The following is a 15,153-nucleotide window of genomic DNA, read 5'->3' as shown; positions in this document are numbered from 1 at the left end:
TAATATATATATATATTTATATTATATAAATATATATATATAAGTATATGATATATATATATGTAGTTAACAGCAAATATTTACAAGCAACTTTACAGAAAAAGAAGCCCAAAGTCGCTTAAATAAACGGACATGGCAACACTAGCCACAGAGTGAAGTAAAACTACTTCCTGGTTCAGATACACGTTGCTAAGGAAGTGAGTTTTTTTCCAACCCAAACATTGTCCCACGTGTTCAACACACACGCAATAAAAGCAATAATACATCTTTCTTGTTACATTAACAGCCCCCTGTGTGTGTTATTATGATCCTGTTTTATACAAAAAGTCAGTAAATTCCACAGTAGATTAAAAAAACCTCAGATCAAAAGATAAACAAACATTGGCTTGATATATTTGACACATATTCTAATGAAATAAAAAATAAAATAAAAAAAATAATAAATAACATTTTCACGGATCAAACAATAAATTACTGTACAGGCTTATTTGTTTGACCAATCCAAAGCCCTACCAAGATCCTACATTTAAACATGATGACATACAACCATATAGCATAATATCATAAAGGAACAATCCATTAATTAATTAATTAATATATATATATATATATATATATATATATATATATATATATATATATATATATATATATATATATATATATATATATATATATATATATATATATATATATATATATATATATATATATTCTATCAAACTTGCAATCATCTAATGCTAAATGAATGTATTTAAAAAGTAGGTCTCCAGTTACAGTCTACTAAATGTTCCATTATTGTATCTTTATTTGGAGATCATATCTAGCAGACTCTGTTTGACCAGTGGTTTCTGAACCTCCTTGATTGCAAAAAAATATATTTTAGAGTTCCTACAGATTTCCCATCATATTCTGTAGATAGTATGTTCATGTCTCGTGTCATGTACAGTAATGTGCCTATGGTATTATTTTTGTAAGATCCTAGTAGTCTTTTGGATGTAGATTTCTACAGGAAATCCTATAGTAATTTCGACATAAATTCACATGCATTTATGTGCTGTAATGGCGTGGTGGTGGTATGGTGGAGCAGTGGTTGTTAATGTTGTTGTCCCACAGCAATGTCAGCAGGGGCCTTTCTTTGAGAAGTTTGCATGTTCTCCCTGTGTTTGTATATGCATTTCCTCCAGGTGCTCGGGTTTTCTCCCATACCAAAAGACATGCATGCATACTGTACTCCCATTGCCCTTGACCAAGGTACTACTGGAGTTGTAATGTGGAGGTACTGCACTGTGGCAGCTTGCTGCTCCTTAGGATGGGGCAAATGCAGGGGACAAATTTCTCCAAAGAGATGATAAAAGTATACTTTCCTTACCTTTACCTGTAAGGTAATGACTGAGAACAGCAATTACACACATTTATGTTTGTAATATTTTCGCTCTGGCGGTGCCTATATGAACATCACCATCTCAAAGTTAATATCTGGGGGCTGTGTCAAAAAAAGATCCCAGGTGACTATGTCATGGTCTATCCTCAGCTTATATTTATATGGATATTTTTGGAAAAAAGAAAGCAATCCATATATTTGAACATAAAATGTATATTTTTATCCTGTGCTTCACAATAAAAATATTTGCAACATATTTATATGGATATTTTTATCATTACACTGACTGAGGCAATCAATCAGCTAAGAAACCCACCTACCCAGTAAACCATCCACCTATTATACTAGATATGCTATTAGAATAAATTGTAGTCACTGTTGTTTATTGTGCTTTGTTTAACGTTTTCTTGTTTTGCATTTTAATTAACATGAAAAACATCTTCAGTGAGACGAGAGAGGGAATAAAATAAATCATTTCAGCTTTTATGTGCAAAGCAAGTTTATTTGTAGAACACATTTCAACAACAAGGCAATTCAAAGTGCATTGAAGCATGAAGCGCATTAAGATAAACAGAAACAAAAGCGTTAACAGAATAGAAAGTAACAAATAAAGCTCAAATAAAACATACAAATTACAGTTGAGCACAAGACATTATTCAAAAACCTCAATAAAACAAATAGCTCTGCATCACATAGCTTTGATTTAAAAAGAACTGACAGTTGTAGCAGACCTGCATGTGTTCTTGGAGCTTGTTCCTGATAAGAGGTGAATGAAAACTGAACACTGCTTCTAGTAGCATAAGGAAACCTTTTCTCATGGTAGTTTTAACAACTGGTGCATCAGGCTGCAGCAGGATACAACTCAAACTCTCACTATAACTTGACTTCTTTATTTTGGGTGGGGGTGTCGGGCATTTCCATTCTGTTTGATATGGCTGCTCTGTGCTCTCTGCTTGTCAGTCAGCATGTCATTATACTTGGCACAAAACATTTAATTAGTGCGCCTATCTTTACAATAACTCACGCACTGTAAACAGAGGTCCTCAAGATGTATGCTCTCAAACCCTAGAAAAAGTGAGTTGCCAATCATAACTATACACAGTTCTCCGGGCATTTTTCTATTCTGTCTAGACATGAATAGATGTTTTAATGTCACGGCCCATTATAGAGTAATGACAGGAAAGAGAAGAGTGCAGCACGAGTCAAAAAGTAATCATATACGGCGCAGAGATTACAAGTCCCTCAGGAAATCCCTGTTTTAAGAAGTGAAACTCAATTGTGTTTCAAATAAACAGAACATGCTCAATTTGGCTCCTTCCTGTGAGGCATCTAACATAATGTATGCCTTTGTTTTATCATGTTATTCCATCGTTCCTTATACCGGGGATCCAAGAGGCAATCACGACGAAGGTGGCCTCGTAGCCTCTGCTGGGAGTTAATGTTTTAATGAGTTACTACTGAGCCAGATAAGACCACAACAGAGAAGCTAATCGGATGAAATAAGCCAGCGACTGAGGAAAAAAAACCCAGAGAAGCAATAATCACCAGAGAATGTTCAGAAGAGAAACTCTCTTGGAAATAACCACTACCAGTCGACACATGGTCCAACATCATCGTTGATCTGAAACAGACACCTCTGTGTTCATGATCTAAGTGGGAGTTTGCCTGGGCGCTCCAAACCCAAAGCACATTCTTTAATCATAATACCTACTGCGGTGCTGTTTGTTTTGGGTCAGGTCAACGGAGATGAAACAGAGCGGGTTGAATCATTAAAGAATTGAGGGAGCTGGATGGGGCGTTGAAGAGGGGCCCGGTCAGTCTGTATTAGGGGGTGTGGCTTTAGCATCACATACCATCAGATCTCCATGGAAACCTTGTTTTGGATGCTGCAATAAGAGAACTGGGCTTGGAGTATTTTTGGGCAAGTCAGTTTTTATCAATATGATGGCCAATGGTGGAAAGTAACTAAGTACATTTACCCAAAAGTGTACTTAAGTACACTTTTCAAGATTTTTTACTTTACTGGAGTGTTTCCAATTTTCTCTCTACTCCACTACATCTCAGAGGCAATATTGCAGATCTGCTATTTTCAAATGATTTTTTGACATTTTACACATTTGGAAACTTGTGAAATGGGACATTCTGCATAATGAGTACCTACTTTTACTTTTGTACTTTAAGTGCATTTTGATACCAAAACTTTTGTACTTTTATCTTCAGTGTGTTTATCTTTTTTCAAGTAAATTTTGAACCCCGGACTTGTAAGAGTACAATGCAGTACAATGCAGTATTGATACTTTTACTTAAGTCAAACATTTGAGTACTTTTTCCACCACTGATGGCCATGTGTTGGATTCATGCATAATAACCCAAGTGAACACAGTAACATTCTTGGTGTTTTAGTTTAACTCTGATTGCATTCAAATGTAACCAAGTGGACCCTTCTCTCAGAGTTAAAAATGGATGAAGACTTTAATGTGTGTGTTTCTGAAAAAGCTACGTAAGAAATACTAGATCTTTTAAAATTCTTCCAGGCAACTGTAGACACAGTGGGATATGTAGGTAATATGGAACCTATACCAAATAGCTCAACATTTTATTGCCCTTGTGCTACATGATTTAATGGAAAATGGTATATAAGTCCAGTCCCTGCGCTACGTAGCATCATCTGCTGTGAAGACTGCTATTAACGCACAGATCCCTGGGGAAGATGAGCTAAAATAACTCATGGAACTACAAAGGTTTTCCAGGCCGTTTGATTTTATTAAAATAGAAGCATGAAACCCCGCCCTCGCAGTCCCAGTGGATCGTAGATACAGTGTAATGTAATTCCTGCATAATATTGAAAGATAAAATTTGTTTTGGTACAAAAATCAACTTCAAGTATAAATTAGACTTTATCCATGTCTATCCAAATGTATACTCTGATATATTACAAGTAAACCAAATACATTTAGTCAAATTGTATGTATTTACTCAAGTACTGTACTTAAGTACAATTTTGAGGTATTTGTACTTTACTGGAGTATTTCCAATTTCCAATGCTTTTACTTCTACTCGAAAACTTTAGTTACTAGTTACTTTGTAGATTGTGATTATTATTACAAAACATACATTAACCACTTCAGCCCGATATACATTTCGGCCATTTGATTATAGCCGATCTACAAGTTCACAATGCGTCACTTTGTGACATACATTTGGAAACTTGTAAAATGGGACATTCTGCATAATGAGTACTTTTGCTTTCAGTGCTTAAAGTATATTTTTATGTGAATACTTTTGTACTTTTACTCAAGTCAATTTTGAATGCCAGACTTTTATTTGTAACAGAGTATTTCTACATGTGGTATTGGTACTTTTACTTCTTAAGTACAAAATGTGAGCGCTTCTTCCACCACTGATAGAAACATGATTTCAGCAAGCCATCAATGAGGTACTCTATGCTGGTTGATGCTGAGTACAACCACTGTGCTGTGAAGAATAAAATAAACAGTGGGAGTCATTACAACATATTTTACCAAAACAACAACCCGCCGGAATCTAATTCCAAACCCATATTGAGAGAACCATTTTCATTAAGCACCATTCAGCGGGCCATTACAGCTCCATTCCCAAAGCCTAGAATGTAAGCTTCGTGGTACGAAAGTGTTGCTTATCCAAAATAACTGAATACAATTCATAATGCTTTTTAGTTGCAAATCTGTTATTACAAGTACCCAATTAGAATTAAATAGAACTCAACCGAATCAACTGCAAAAAACTGGTGTCAAGTGAAGCACTTAAAAGGGGAATTCCACTCAGTTTAAGAATCCCCACATGATGTTCCTATAGCCTGGAACAGAACGATCAGTACGTGTTGTAATCATGAACAAAATACAGTATTTCCCATAGGGAGAAACGGCAAAACCAAGACTATAATTTGAAATAACGTATCTGAAGTAACAGCCTGGAACTTTTCCACAATCAGTGGGAGTCATGTCATGCATAGGCCAAGCTATAGGCCTACGCAGTTCATTGTAGCCTGCTAAGAGAGCACACAAATGGAGCCATTTGCACACTGTTTTACATTTGTGCACTCTTGTACATTTGTACACTCTCATCAGAGTTAAATGAAAAGTCACAATTTTACAATGCAGTTACCCCTGCCCTTTTTGCTCAGCATCTGGTGGTCATTTTTTAAATATTATATTTTATCACCATGCTGGCTTGTGGTGGACATTTTTGTCAAAATTACATTTTTGCCACAGACATACAAAATGAGTGGACAATAATATTACCAAAAACACAAAGAGCTAGCCCTGACTGACCATAGCAGGTCTGTAACTCTGAGAGTCTACAAATGAAACCAAATGGACCCTTACGGGTCCATTTGGTTCCATTAGTACACTCTCTGAGTTAAGGGGGTCCTTGCTAATAAAACATTTGAGAACCACTAGTACTAGTTGGATTCCTAACGTGCCATAGTGTCATAGTAAATACGTGTCATATATATTCTGAAGAAGAAAACCTGGAGACTTGACATTCAGTTATTGGGTCCTATGATCAAAATAAGAACATTATAATGTTGTCTACATCTAAAACTTGACTAGTTACTAGAGATGTAGAGCATGACTCAGATAGAACAGACTTTTCAGAGATACAGTGCTGGATTTAGATAGAACAAACCTTTCCAAGATAGGGTACTCTGCTGCTCTAGAAGAAGCCAATGCTTTCATCACACCCCAAAAGTCACCCTTCAACTAGTCTCGCGTAGCCAGACCCCACAGAAAATGAAAAACAGCGACCTCTGCTTTTCTGATATTCTGTGGAGTCTGGCCGGAGGATAATGTTAGACTAGAGCGCAGGGAAACACCGGTTTCATGTCTGCCTATAGCGCATCACTTCCGGTTGGTGCGGCTACGTTTTCATTCCCACTAACAATATTTCTACACGGAACACTAACACCACTTCTCCCAGAGAACATGGATGGTTTTGGTTATAAGCCCACTTGTTTCTATGATGAAAGAGTAATTTAAAATGTGAATATCTTTCCGTGGTTTTGTCCGCTCCGAGGACGCTATTGTTAAATTAGTTTCGGCTAGTTTCGAGGGGGGGAGGGTGGACCATAGTGGACGGACACGTGAATCCCGCCCACTACATTTGATTGGGTAAAGCGCGGCCTCCTTCCTGATCTGAAGGCACGCCCACTTGTTGCCATTGCGCACACGTTATGACGAACCGCTCCGACAGATTCCACCGCAGGTCAGAATCTGTTCTTGAGAGATTACCCTTCAACAATATCAGCTTAAAGAATTTGACTAATTTTCTGAGTTGTTTACCAAAGTAATCCTTTCCGATAAACCTGTCAGTTTGGTTTGAGTTGTGGTTCTTATTGGAACAACAAGACATGGCGCTGATGATGAGTATGATGTTTGACCGGACACAATGGATGATATGGACAGGCAAGGCTGAAAAGATATACCACAGAAACCACAGGGCTATATCATATCACCAGTGACTGACAGTTTAATGTTTTCATTGTGGCACAATTATATAGCACAGATGCACTGCTATTTGGAATGCAACAATAGGCTGTTTTCATCAAGTAGCACGCACACGCACACGCGCACGCGCACACGCACACGCACACGCACACGCACACGCACACGCAAACATTTGTCAAGATTTACAATGTGTCGACGTGTTGTGAGCTTGTAGATTGACAATTCTTTGTGAAAAGATTTGGTGTAGATGGTAACAAGGCAAGCGGGAAAGTAAAGTTGCAACTTTACTAAGAATAGAGGGTTTAAGTGGTGAAGTTAATGTAGAAATACACTGTGCATCTAAATACTAAAAGGATAAGTATTTCCTTCTCATCTGAATGTTTCATGTCTCTGTGGCTCAAGAGATGTGTCACTGTTTATGAACCAAAGAGTTTAAGGTTCAAAGCTCCTAAAGAACATTTTCATTGTCCATCTCAATCCTGAAAAGGTGGTTTAAGTATTATGTTCTCAGTTGCATGGTTCATGCCACCATGGCTCAAGAGAAAACTCTGAGGTTTATAAACCGAAGGTTTAAGGTTCGAAACTCCTGGAGCACATTTTCACTGTCCATCTAACTTCTAAAAGGTGGTTTAAGTATTACGTTCTCTTTTGCATTATCCATCCCTGTGTGGCTCAAGAGATAAACACAGGGTCTGAAAACAGAAGGTTTGGGGTTCAAAGCTCCTGAGGAACATTTTCACTGGCCATCTAAATTCTAAAAGGCGGGTGAAGGATGATGTTCCCAATTGTAACTTCCATGCCAGCGTGGCTAAAGAGATAAACACAGGGTCTGAAAGCAGAAGGTTTGGGGTTCAAGGCTCCTGAAGAACATTTTCACTGTCCATCTAAATTCTAAAAGGCGGGTTAAGGATGACGTTCCCAATTGTGCCTTCCATGCCAGCGTGGCTTAAAAGATAAATCAAAGGTTCACAAACTAAAGGTTCGAGGTTCAAAGCTCACTCAAAACAACTACTAAATAAAACCTAAAAGGGTAATACAACAAAAAAACAATGGAGCTGTGGTCAATACAAACTGGTAATGAAAAAAAACAATAAAAAAATGTCTCAAACAAATTGTGAAAAATGTGAAAAAAAACAGTGGTCATAAAATCACAAAAAATACTAAAATAAAAATCTTTAATTAATATGTAAATGTATTAAGCTCCTCCCCCTGGAGGTGGGCTCCCTCCATGCTCCTCCCTCTCCTACCGGAGCTAAAAGAGGGTGTGAGGTGGGAGGCGGGCTTCATCCATGGTTCTCGCCTTAAAAAGACCGAAAATTGAGATCTTCCCTGACCAAGATTCAAACCCACCACCATCCGCTTGTGAAGCCTATGCTTTACTCTTGCACTACCAGGCCTTTCACATTAATTACGATTTTGAGGTTATATTTAAAGTTAAAACGAGAGGTGACAGGTCAAAAGATGAAAATCCACAGCAAACACCTCTACCCCTGACAGAATGACTGAATCTACTAGATACACCCTCTGATGATCAGGGAAAGGGTTCATTATGACACAACTGAGATTTAGGTTGTATAAAACCATCTGTTAGAAAACGTTTACTCTGACTGAGTCTGAACCCAGATTTACATCTTCATTGAAAGCAAACAGAGATGTTTCGTAATGTCATAAAAATTCATACCCTTTTTGTCAATTATAAATTCCCTAGTTTCAGATGATCAAAACTATAGCAGTTTTGGTGTTAAATCAAGTAGGCTACATTGTTCTCACTTTGGACTGGACATTAAAAAATATGTCTAAAGTGTTCAACTATAGTTCCTCAAACAGAGCTGTATTATGACCACAGATCCTCTTTGATTAGCTGAATTAAGTTTAAGAAAATACCACTTTGCACTCATGGCACGCAGCATATCAATCAAATCAATTATAGGCCAAGCGCCATACTTCGTTTTGAGGTATTCTAGTGACTCAGGGATAACAAATGACGTGAATTGAATCCAACCACTTAAATGTAATGTATTTATTGAAACAACCAACCAAGAGTTTGTAACAAAATGAGGAAACTCACACAAACAAAGAACGTTTAAATGATTTTATTAAAACTAACTTAACCCCATATGGGTAACCGGTGTCCCTCAGGGCTCAATACTAGTGTATTTTCTGTTTTGTGTTATTGTGGGGAAAGCTTTGGCTGAAAATAGCCGATCGACAAGTCCACAACGTGTCGTAGTGAGCTTGTCGATCAGCTATTTTCTGCTAAAGCTATCCCCACAATACGGATACTGGGGTGGTTAACAGTGCTTAAAGGGAAAGACCACTTGGTAGACGTTTGGGTTGTGTAGTTACCTTGCCATGATGCATCTCCAAAGGTGGGCAAGAAATCTAAAATAATTGCTCCATTGATAATTCAAAATATGCTCATTGAATTACATTGTATTTTGAGTCACTATTTTAGCACAAACAAACGCAAATAAAGTTGATTCAGACAATATAAAACATCACCAAACCCAGTACCGTTTGTTTTTGAAATAAAGCTAACATCCTGTTGATTTTGCCGGACTGGATCCGCAGACCAGGATTCGGATCTTCAAATAGTAACATCAGCAGGAAGTTGACATTTTTATTTAGAAAAAAAAAATAGTACTGGGTTTGGTGATGTTCTATATTGACTGAATCGCTTAGTGTTTGTTTATGTGCTAAAAGCCTGACTTTGAGAGCTGTTTTACCGTACAATGTAGGCATATTTTGAATGATCAATTTCTATTCAATGGCGCAATTATTTTTGATTTCTTGTTCACCTTTGGAGTTACATCATGGCAAGGTAACTAAATACACAACCCAAACCTCTACCAAAGTGGTCTTGTCCTTTAACAACCAAAATCCAAAAGGCTGGAGTGCTTCCAGTGAGCTTCATGGTGAGAGAGAGGACAAGAATGAAGTCCAGCCACCTGTTTTATAGAGGACAATCCAGGTGGGCCAGATCTCCACTGATGACACACTCCGCCCTCCAATCATTCTGAAAAACATGACACATGGTTAGTAACCATGACAACCACACCAGTTACCCTGACAACCCCCAGGATTGTCACAAGAATTAAATATAAAAATAGATAGCTGTGCTATAAACAATTTAGGCTGACAAGAACAAAGTATTATGGCATTGAATAGATTTTGGCCTTGAAAATTTCAAAGTTCTACAACATTGAAATATGGGATGACTGGGATTTGAATATGGAACCTATGTGCTGAGAGTCTGATCACTATCCCATTACACCATCTTTCAGCAGGTGTCTTCCAGTGCTTTTGACTTACTTTTTGTATTTTGTCCTTGAAAATTTCAAAGTACTACAACATTGAAATATGGGACGACTGGGATTTGATCATGGAACCTTCGTGCTGGGAGTCAGATCACTATCCCATTACACCATCTCTCACTGTTTCTCTGCAGGTGTCTTGTAGTGGGTTTGACTTGCTTTGTTTGTATTTTGGCCTTGAAATTGTCAAAGTTGAGTGTGATACTGTCATGATACTGACCGTGATACTGTCATGATACTGACCGTGATACTGTCATGATACTGTCATGATACTGTCATGATACTGACCCTGATACTGTCATGATATTGATACTGTCATGATACTGACCCTGATACTGTCATGTACTGATATGATGATGCTGACATGATACTATACTGACTGACATGATACTGACCATGATACTGACCATGACGATACTGCTGACCATGATACTGACCTTGATACTGACCATGACACTGACCTTGATACTGACCATGATACTGGCCATGATGATACTGCTGAACATGATACTGACATGATTCCGACATAATATCGACCACAATACTGACATGATGATACTGACATGATACTGACCCATTAGCACCCTGACCTATCATCATCATGCTTGTGGAAATTCCCAAAGCCACCCTGTTCGAAGACCCCCTGACATAAAGCATGCATTTTGAGGCCGAGTATAGCTGACAAATGTATTCAGCGGCGGGGGAAAAAAAAAAAAACGGGCCAAGATACAGTGAAGGATGCCGTGTAGAGAGGAATGTTTTGTATGAATAGTGAAGCAGCTAGGAAGGTTTGCAGGGAGTGCCTGGAGGCTCTCGCTGCAGAAACGTGCTGAGGCCTGCTGCTTTATAAAGACTAGGCCCAGCACCGGGCCAGCTGAGCCACACTGCAGGAATGAGGGCACGATGAATGGCTTTCTCTGTGTCACAATGCACTACTGCACTCAGCGCGGAGAGAGCCTGGTCAGAGGTCCCTGGCTATCCAAAGGGAGGCAAGCATTCTGTGTGTGTGTGTGTGTGTGTGTGTGTGTGCATACATACACACACACACACACACACACGTTTGTTTTATTATACTTGTGAGGACGTCAACATTTTAGAAGGCCTATTTTATGATTGATTTAAGATTTTTTTGTGGGGGCATTTTTAACCGCAAGTCTAAAGCCAAAAAATAGCAGATCTACAAGCTCACAACGTTGTGAGCTTGTAGATCGACTATTTTCCGGTGTTTGACATCGCCGCACAACAAAGGTTAAAATAGGGGAAAATCTAACCCCAACCCCCTAAACCTAACCTCTAAAAGGTATTAGACCCTAAACCTATAACCCCATCCTGAATCTTTTTCTAATCGTAAACGTATCTCTAAAAAAATCTTTTTTCAACAACCATAAAATAACAATTTCTCTTGTTGAGGACGAAGAAAATGGTTCACTCACAACATCTATCTCTCATATTCTGCTATACTTGTGCTGTGGGGTGCCGTTTGGTCCTCACAAGTATAGTAAAACACACACAGACACACACACACACACACACACACACACACACACACACACACACACACACACACACACACACACACACACACACACACACACACACACACACACACACACACACACACACACACACACACACACACACACACACACACACACACACACACACACAGGGCGCATGTGTACACACTGAGAAATTACTCAGGAATGTGAGGATGCATGCCAAAGACAAAGAATTTGAGTCACATTCAAGGGAACCGTACCCTTCCTCCTCACCCTCTCCCAAGAAATATCACAATCCCATCAAAAGGCCCGGGCCTTACTTACTGCCATACTGGATAGAACTAATGGAAGTCTTGTGCACTGGCTTAAGTTGTTGGGTGAGGTTTAATTGGAAGCCGTCCCTCCCTCCCTCTATCTCTCTCTCTCTCTCTCTCTCTCTCTGGATGAATTTTCTCTGTTTTCTCTGACAGCAGGGAGGGTAATTTAACCCCTTAAAACCGGGTCAACGCAACTGTTTCATTTTTAGATTTGTACCTATAACCATTATTTTATACTTTGGGCTATTCAGAAATAGCAGATCTACAAGCTCATAGCTATGAGCTTGTAGATCTGCTATTTTTGAAAAAAAATAATTGTGCAAATCTTTGAATATATATATTTTTTAAGCGAACATTTGTAACTGTCTCAACAATTGTCTAAATTTTTCTGAAAAACTATTGTTGCTATATCGTTCTCCATCTCAAGGAACCCCCAAAATGATATGTGTTTGGCTGCGGACCCCTCATCTCAAAATATGTTGTTCCAGGGACCCCCCCCAGAAGCAAAGATTTTTGTTAAAAATGTTCGCTTTAAAAACATATATATTCAAAGATTTGCACACATTTTCACGATTTTACAAAAATAGCAGATCTACAAGCTCATAGCGCGGCATGAGCTTGTAGATCTGCTATTTTTGAATAGCCCAAAGTATGAAATAATGGTTATAGTGGTTACACAGATGCGTTCCCGGTCTAAATGGGTTAATAGCAGCTGATCCTTCTCCGGGTCCACTGGCAATATTCCACTAAGCTCGCTAATATCCACATAAGAGAGTTAGAATTATTACCACGATGATCTCTCTGCGAGATTAACATAATAATACGACCTCGTAAATCAAAAGTTGTTGATTTCTTTTTTACCCAGCGGACACAATTAGAATTTCTTTTTATTTAAACATTTATATCTCCAGAATCTTTCCGTACAACTTGTATTCACACATTCTTTATATTCTATGGGCGTTTAATCCTAACTTGAGATAATACGGCTCCTCACCTCACAGCTATGGCAAAGGTTGACCCACACACACACACACACAGGTATCTCAAGTTAGCATTGGTAGCCATGAAGCCCGATTTATACCGCGTCGTACAATGCTTGTCCTGCGGCCAGAAATAGCAGATCTACAAGCTCACAATATTGTGAGCTTATAGATCAACTATTGTGGGCGCATGCAGTGCACAACAAAGTATAAAAGCAGGCCAATTAAGTCAATTGGAAACCACACTCATGGACACCCAACTTATGGGGACACAGCTACAACTTAATAAATACTTTACAAAAATAACGCAGGAGTTCTTTTCTCTCTCTCTTTTTTTTTTTTACACTAAACAGATTGATGCATCAGAGGACAAAGAGCATGGTCGTAAATTATTCATGAAAAATAAAAAATAAAAATGTGCATGCTAAATAAACATACAAGCATACATGAGGACCCGATTATTACAATTAACCAAAGCAACATGGGGGTAAAACAAAAATGGGGCTAGAACAAAATATGGGGTAGAATTCGTTCCCATTCCTCTGCAGGCTAAATGGATGGGCTCCATGTCTATTCCCCCCCTCCCCTCCCATGCATTTCTTATTTCCTTGGGGCCCACATTACAACCCATTCTAAAAAACATGGTGGTTCTTATTGTTCCACCGATTATCTCTGGCCTCTCAAATTCAACCAAACATTAACGATCTACAGAAACAAACAGAGGCAAATAATCTAAACAGAACGTTCTAACACAGTTTACTTTTTCCCTTTTAGCAAGTTTCTCCCTTTAGTAACCAACATTGAAAGAATCATCATTGACTAATTACTTATTTGCAAAAAAATCTTCGTTGATTTTACTCATCATTTTAAGAGGCATAATATTCGTTGCTGTCCGGCAGAAACCAGCTAACTCCATTTTTACGATTTTATTTTTTTCCCCATATATCAGTGCTATTGAACACCCTTTACGTATGTATGTTGGTAAAAAAAAATATTGAACCAATGAAAAGTATTAAAAAGCGCTTCTGACAAAATCAGCTACAGTAACTCCATTGGATCCTCAAACTTTCTGCTAAACCAGCTAGCTCCACCAAAAGGGGGTGGAGCTAGCTGGTTTTGCTGACTCCAGGCTCCGCCCCCTTTTGACCCCCAACCTCATTGTGAGCTTGGAGGTCCATTCAGCTGTTCTTATCAACTCTCACTTTTTGAGTGGTGCCAACCACTCCTACATTTGACTTTGTCCGTGTGTCTGTATGTCCGTCCGTCCGTATGTCCGTCTGTTTGAGCACGGCTGATTGGTCAAGCTTCACGTGACACGTGACAATATGTTGTCACGTGTCACGTGACAACATATTGTTGCTGATTGCAACACAAGGATGCAACCAGTTACACTTTCAAAGGCACCACTCTCTTCACACTGGGTGTGATTTTTGTTTAGTTTTTGTCAATTCCTGAAAAATGAACATTTTGGAGTTAGCTGGTTTCTGACGGACAGCAGTGATATTTTAGTGAAATACAAAAACAAAACAAAACTATACTTTGTCTCTGGTCCTTGGGTCCAATAAGGGAAAGATGTGGCTCTGTTTGGGAGTTCCATTAGCTTGGTATGTTTTCAGTCAGTCTTTGTTCGTCACGGCCCAAAGGTTCATCCACTGTTTCTTGGACCTGAAACTGAACTAAGAGCCATGGTTTTCAGCACCATTTGCGAAATATAGGCGATTTTTTATCTATTTATTTTAACCCATTAAGGCAGAGAACGCATCTGTGTCATTTTAAGATTTTTTGGCAGATCTACAAGCTCATAGCGTCGCACTATGAGCTTGTAGATCTGCTGTTTTTGAAAAATCGTGAACATTTTTGCAAATCATTGAATATATATATTTTGAAAGCAAATCTTTGCTTCTTGGGGGGGGGGGGGGGTGGGTCCCTGGAACAACATATTTTGAGATGGGGGTCCGTGCGGCCAAATACATCTAATTTTGGGTGGTCCTTGACATGGAAACAAAAGAACCACTGATTATAGCAACGTAAGTCTTTAAGTCTTTAAAAAATGTTAGGATTTAGAAGGCATTTGTAGAATCTTCCAGAAGCAAAGATTTTAGTTAAAAATGTTCACTTTAAAAAATATACATATATTCAAAGATTTGCTCAAGATTTTCACGATTATTCAAAC

The 15,153-nt window shown here is 38.5% G+C and overlaps 1 long non-coding RNA gene across 1 annotated transcript; it reads right to left on the bottom strand.

Annotated features, from left to right (window-relative positions):
- Positions 1-12,869: 12,869 nt before the first annotated feature.
- LOC311058984 lies at positions 12,870-14,834 on the bottom strand. Its single transcript, XR_014602111.1, has 2 exons — positions 14,388-14,834; positions 12,870-14,181 (listed from the first exon to the last, which is right to left on the bottom strand). It is a non-coding gene; the product is annotated as an uncharacterized lncRNA (long non-coding RNA).
- Positions 14,835-15,153: the final 319 nt, after the last annotated feature.

Source organism: Gymnoscopelus microlampas (genome assembly GCF_963454915.1).
Source record: "Gymnoscopelus microlampas genome assembly, chromosome: 13".
Classification (NCBI taxonomy): domain Eukaryota; kingdom Metazoa; phylum Chordata; class Actinopteri; order Myctophiformes; family Myctophidae; genus Gymnoscopelus; species Gymnoscopelus microlampas.
This window is presented reverse-complemented; position numbering and strand designations above follow the sequence as displayed.